This window comes from Rhinatrema bivittatum, chromosome 12 (assembly GCF_901001135.1).
Source record: "Rhinatrema bivittatum chromosome 12, aRhiBiv1.1, whole genome shotgun sequence".
NCBI classification, from domain to species: Eukaryota; Metazoa; Chordata; class Amphibia; order Gymnophiona; family Rhinatrematidae; genus Rhinatrema; species Rhinatrema bivittatum.
In genome coordinates this window covers 31033954-31039953 of record NC_042626.1, presented here as the reverse complement: position 1 = coordinate 31039953, position 6000 = coordinate 31033954, and positions in this window count along the sequence as shown.

The window sequence follows — 6000 nt, the reverse complement described above, 5'->3', positions numbered from 1 at the left end:
GAAATAGCTAAATAATATAAAAATCGGGCATGCTACAATGGGTTGGCCATGGTCAAGATGTCCATAGAAAGCCTTCTATTAAAATATGTACAAATAAAATAGTGGAAATAGTTCCGAAACAATTGCAGGGCTTTCTGGACAATTATCATCCGCTGGATCCTTTCCAGTATAGATTTTGTCCTGCCCATAATACCGAAATGCTCTTGCTGTCCAGTTTTGACATGTTCAGGCATGGTTTGGACACCATAATATTAGTATTATTGGATACTACCTCCACTTTTGATTCGCTGAATCATACAATTCCGCTATTCTCTCTGAGTTGCTTGGAAATTACTTCTGCAGTTCTTAAATGATTTAGATTTTACACCCAGCAAGTCAAAATGAGTTCTTTATTTTCCCCTTGTTCTCTGTAAATATGGGCATTTCTTAGGGCTCAGCTCTTTCTGAAATGCCATTTAGCATCTATATTTGTCCTGTTTGCAAACTGGCAGAACAGGGGATTGCAATCCTTGTAGAGACAATCTCCAGTTTTTCTGTCCCAGTTGTTATCACCTTTGATAATGCTTTGGCTATGGTATCAAAACGCCTTGCGGTTTTCAATTGCAGGATGTTTCGAAACAAGCACTGAATGCTGGAAAGGTGGAAATGCTAAATCCTCCATAGGTCTCCATCTGTGGATGCTCCGTTTGTTTTTCCGTTTGAAACTTACCCATCCTGTTATCTTCCCAGGTTCAGAGTCTGAGTGGCGGTTTGCTCTCTTCATTCTCTTTATGTCTGCAAGTAAAAGCTGTGGTAGAAAAGTGCTTTCTATACGCTACGCATGTTGTGGACATTGAAGCTTTGTTTAGAGGTCAGTGATTTTTGGATGCTTCTCCAGGTGCTAGAATTGTTATGGGTTGATTGCTGTAATTCTTTATATGTAGGATTGCCTTACAGAGTGCAGATGTCTGGGGTATTAACAGGCACGTATGTTAGGAATCAGATTGCTCCAGTCTAAATGTTATACTCCCTGCACTGACTTCCAGTCTGGTGGCACATTACATTTAAAATCCTAACTATTATCCACAAAATAATGAGTGGCAATGAGTCAGTTTGCCTTACTACATTGTTAGAAATGTACAGACCATCTCGCAATTTGCTTGACATGCCTCTTTTATGTAAGGCACGCTTGGCAAAGGAGTGCACCAGGTTTTTTACGGCTGCTGGTCCTCTATGTTAGAATGCACTTCCAAACCACTTGCAGGTAGAAACAGGTACTTGTGCTTTTTGAAAGCTGCTGAAGACATTATATATATATATATATATATTTATGTTGGCTTTTGAACAGTGAATGGTCATAGCTTGATTGGTATTGCAGGCTTTTCTGTGTTAATGAAGCCATTTTTGCATGGGTATGATCTGGGTGGCTGTGGCTCAGGCGAGAATATAGTAACCTAGTAAATGATGGCAGATAAGTCCAAAATAGTCCATTTAGTCTGCCCAACAAGTTTATTTTTAAGGTAGTAACTGCCACCTCATGCAAGTTACCCCTCAAGCCTTCTATCAAGATTAGTAACTGCCGCTCCGTGCAGGTTACCCCCAAGCCTTCTATCAAGGTTAGTAACTACCGCTCTGTGCATGTTATCCCCAAAGTCTTCTATCAAGGTTAGTAACTACCGCTCTGTGCATGTTATCCCCAAAGTCTTCTATCAAGGTTAGTAACTACCGCTCTGTGCATGTTATCCCCAAAGTCTTCTATCAAGGTTAGTAACTACCGCTCTGTGCATGTTATCCCCAAAGTCTTCTATCAAGGTTAGTAACTACCGCTCTGTGCATGTTATCCCCAAAGTCTTCTATCAAGGTTAGTAACTACCGCTCTGTGCATGTTATCCCCAAAGTCTTCTATCAAGGTTAGTAACTACCGCTCTGTGCATGTTATCCCCAAAGTCTTCTATCAAGGTTAGTAACTACCGCTCTGTGCATGTTATCCCCAAAGTCTTCTATCAAGGTTAGTAACTACCGCTCTGTGCATGTTATCCCCAAAGTCTTCTATCAAGGTTAGTAACTACCGCTCTGTGCATGTTATCCCCAAAGTCTTCTATCAAGGTTAGTAACTACCGCTCTGTGCATGTTATCCCCAAAGTCTTCTATCAAGGTTAGTAACTACCGCTCTGTGCATGTTATCCCCAAAGTCTTCTATCAAGGTTAGTAACTACCGCTCTGTGCATGTTATCCCCAAAGTCTTCTATCAAGGTTAGTAACTACCGCTCTGTGCATGTTATCCCCAAAGTCTTCTATCAAGGTTAGTAACTGCCGCTCTGTGCATGTTATCCCCAAAGTCTTCTATCAAGGTTAGTAACTACCGCTCTGTGCATGTTATCCCCAAAGTCTTCTATCAAGGTTAGTAACTACCGCTCTGTGCATGTTATCCCCAAAGTCTTCTATCAAGGTTAGTAACTGCCGCTCTGTGCATGTTATCCCCAAAGTCTTCTATCAAGGTTAGTAACTACCGCTCTGTGCATGTTATCCCCAAAGTCTTCTATCAAGGTTAGTAACTACCGCTCTGTGCATGTTATCCCCAAAGTCTTCTATCAAGGTTAGTAATTTTTTCTCCATGCAGGTTATCCCCAAGTCATCTACCAAGGTTAGTAGCTGCCACTCTGTGCAGGTTACCCCGAAGCCTGCTATCAAGGTTAGTAATTGCTGCTCCATGCAGGTTATCCCCAGGCCTTCTATCAAGGTTAGTAATTGCTGCTCCATGCAGGTTATCCCCAGGCCTTCTATCAAGGTTAGTAACTGTCACTCCGTGCAGTTTTCCCCGAGCCTTCTATCAAGGTTAGTAACTACCGCTTCATGCATGTTACCCTGAAGTATTCTATCAAGGTTAGTAACTGTTGCTCCGTGCAAGTTATCCCCAGTCTTTCTATCAAGGTTAGTAACTGTCGCTCCGTGCAGGTTATCCCCAGGCCTTCTATCAAGGTTAGTAACTGTCGCTCCGTGCAGGTTATCCCCAGTCCTTCTATCAAGGTTAGTAAGTGTCGCTCCGTGCAAGTTATCCCCAGTCTTTCTATCAAGGTTAGTAACTGTCGCTCCGTGCAGGTTATCCCCAGTCCTTCTATCAAGGTTAGTAACTGTCGCTCCGTGCAGGTTATCCCCAGTCCTTCTATCAAGGTTAGTAAGTGTCGCTCCGTGCAAGTTATCCCCAGTCTTTCTATCAAGGTTAGTAACTGTCGCTCCGTGCAGGTTATCCCCAGTCCTTCTATCAAGGTTAGTAACTGTCGCTCCGTGCAAGTTATCCCCAGGCCTTCTATCAAGGTTAGTAACTGCCACTCTGTGCAGGTCATCCCCAGTCCCTCTATCAAGGTTAGTAACTGTTTCTCCGTGCAGTTTATACCCAGTCCTTCTATCAAGGTTAGTAACTGCCGCTCCATGCAGGTTATCCCCAGTCCTTCTATCAAGGTTAGTAACTGTCACTCCGTGCAGTTTATACCCAGTCCTTCTATCAAGGTTAGTAACTGCCGCTCCATGCAGGTTATCCCCAGTCCTTCTATCAAGGTTAGTAACTGTCACTCCGTGCAGTTTATACCCAGTCCTTCTATCAAGGTTAGTAACTGTCGCTCCATGCAGGTTATCCCCAGGCCTTCTATCAAGGTTAGTAACTGTCGCAAATTGAAAGAATAAGAAAGAACAAACATGCATTACAGCATAATTATTTTGAACTACTATTTTTTAGCAATCATATTACTCTGTCATTTATACGGTTTGAAGGTACCAAAGCCACCATTTTTCTCCCTTTCTATAAGGATTGTCCAGGGGAAAGGGATGGGGGCTTGAATGTGGCATCAGTGATATAATTTAACACGCCCAGTTCCACTTTTCCATCATGAGCACGAACATCCTTTCCTAGGACAACAATTAAACCAAATTAGAGGCCTTGCACCGAGTTTGCAGTGCTTGAGCAGCAGGCTGGAAAAATCGGTGGGAGGAACTGGGCAAGGAGGAGAGATGTGGGGGAAAAAAGGAGGGGGTTGGGGGATGAAATCCATATCTAAACCCCCCTACTCGCGCAGCCTTGGCTAATGATGCATCTTCCATCTACGCGAGGAAGACAATCTCTCTTCAGTTTCTCCAGCTAGGGTTTTATATTATAGTGAACTGCACTGACTTCTGGACTTTAACTTCCCCCTCTTCCCAAGGCAACATTTGAAGGAAAAAAAAAAAAGGTTTTCCAACAAATGCCACTCTTGAGGTAAAATCTGTAGGAGGCTCATGCAAAGAGACGGTAAATGGGGTTGATTTATAACCTGGGTCTCAATTTGCTGACCAGGCAATTTCTCCCTCCATTGTCCTGGTCTCCTCCTGCCACATTCCTCTTAGGCTCCAGTCTAGTGGCTAGGCTCCAAACCCACTCACGTTTTCGGCCGCTGCCGAGCCCCGAGCTCTTCCTTGTCACAGTTTGAGAAAGGCCACCCGGTTGTCCTGCTTTGGTTGCTTGCCAAGCGTACCCTGATTGTCCCCTTCGCACCTTGCCCTTAGTGGCACCTCCTCTTCCCTCAGTGGCCCCTGCCCACTACGGTACACTTTGCTCACATTGGCTGAGGAAGGGACCGTGACAGCTGCAAACGTTCATTAGCCTAATGACAGAACCGCTTTCCACTCCAACCACTTTGTCGGTTCCTCTTTTCTGAAGTCTGCTTCTACTGGGCCAACATAATACTTCCTTTTCTGCAAAGAGGCAATTTAATTGTCTCGTGCACTCACTGCGTATTGAAGCGTCTGATGGCGGGAGGCGTGCGCCAGCCTCACCTCCTGAAACCATACTGCTAAGATCATCCTCACACACACGGCTTAGGAATGCTCCTCACAGTTATGTTTTGACACGATGTGAATGATCCTGGTGCTCGTGGAAGGTATTGGACTGACAGCACTGGTGGTACATCCAGCATGACCCTTGTGCCAGGATGACTGTCTCTAATGAGTGACAAGACTGTGAAGAAAGCCTTCTGAGTGAAGAAAACAAACTCCAAAAGAAAAAGAGAGGAATCTCACTCCTACCAGCAGCAAATGAGTCACAGATCTTAAAAATATTTGAGCATCACATGTAGAATTGGGACTGAATATTTTTATTTTTTTGTTTTCTGTATTGCAATTAAAAATCTCATATGCAGTCCACACTATTATTCTCTTAGATCACGGAGACCTCACATACCGTATATGCTCTCATATTGAAATTATTTGAACTTATCTTTTACTATCAAAAATTTCCACTGTCAGGGGTCGTACTGATAGATGTAACGAAGGACTTCGATGTTCAAATAATTTTACATAAGTATTTCTAATGTGAAGATAATAACCTATGATTATAACCGTTGTAGCACCTTCCCTCTTGGGTTGGGCCATCAGGTGCTGCAGCCAGCAGGTCTTGGGCAGGAAGGCAGGAAACCCAAGGCACACACTTAGGCAATGTAGAACCTCAACCCGGAGGCACGATGGTGTCCGCAGGAGAAAGGCAGGACCACTGCAGGAAAAGCTAGGACATAAGTCATAAGAATTGTTTTATGCAGTCCCAGTGCTATATGTGTTGCTCGTGAGAGTGAGATTTCTCTTTTTCTGGTATCTGTTTTTTGTCTCTAATGAGTGGCCGGGTAATTTCAATTTCCCTGTGCTGCCCACTTCTTGCTGCATTGCCTATCAGCAGGTTATTCAGCACTTACTTTGTTTTGAGGAATTCAAGCTTAATAGGCGATCATAACAACCATTACTATGCCATAAAAAAAGGAGAGAGGGTCTTCAAAGCTTTTTGTTTCTTAAATTTCTAATCTATTTGCCATGGAGGTTCCCCCAGTTTGCTGACCTGCTTCCACTGCCTTTGTTGGTATCGTGGTGAACAAGAAGCTTACTCAGAGTAGATAGATGGAAGAACTCTGTTGCTTCACACAGTTGTTCCTGTCAGAAATGGGGACTTACTGGAACCATGTACAATGTCATGTTATTTCTCAGGTTTGCAGACACAATCTCCCA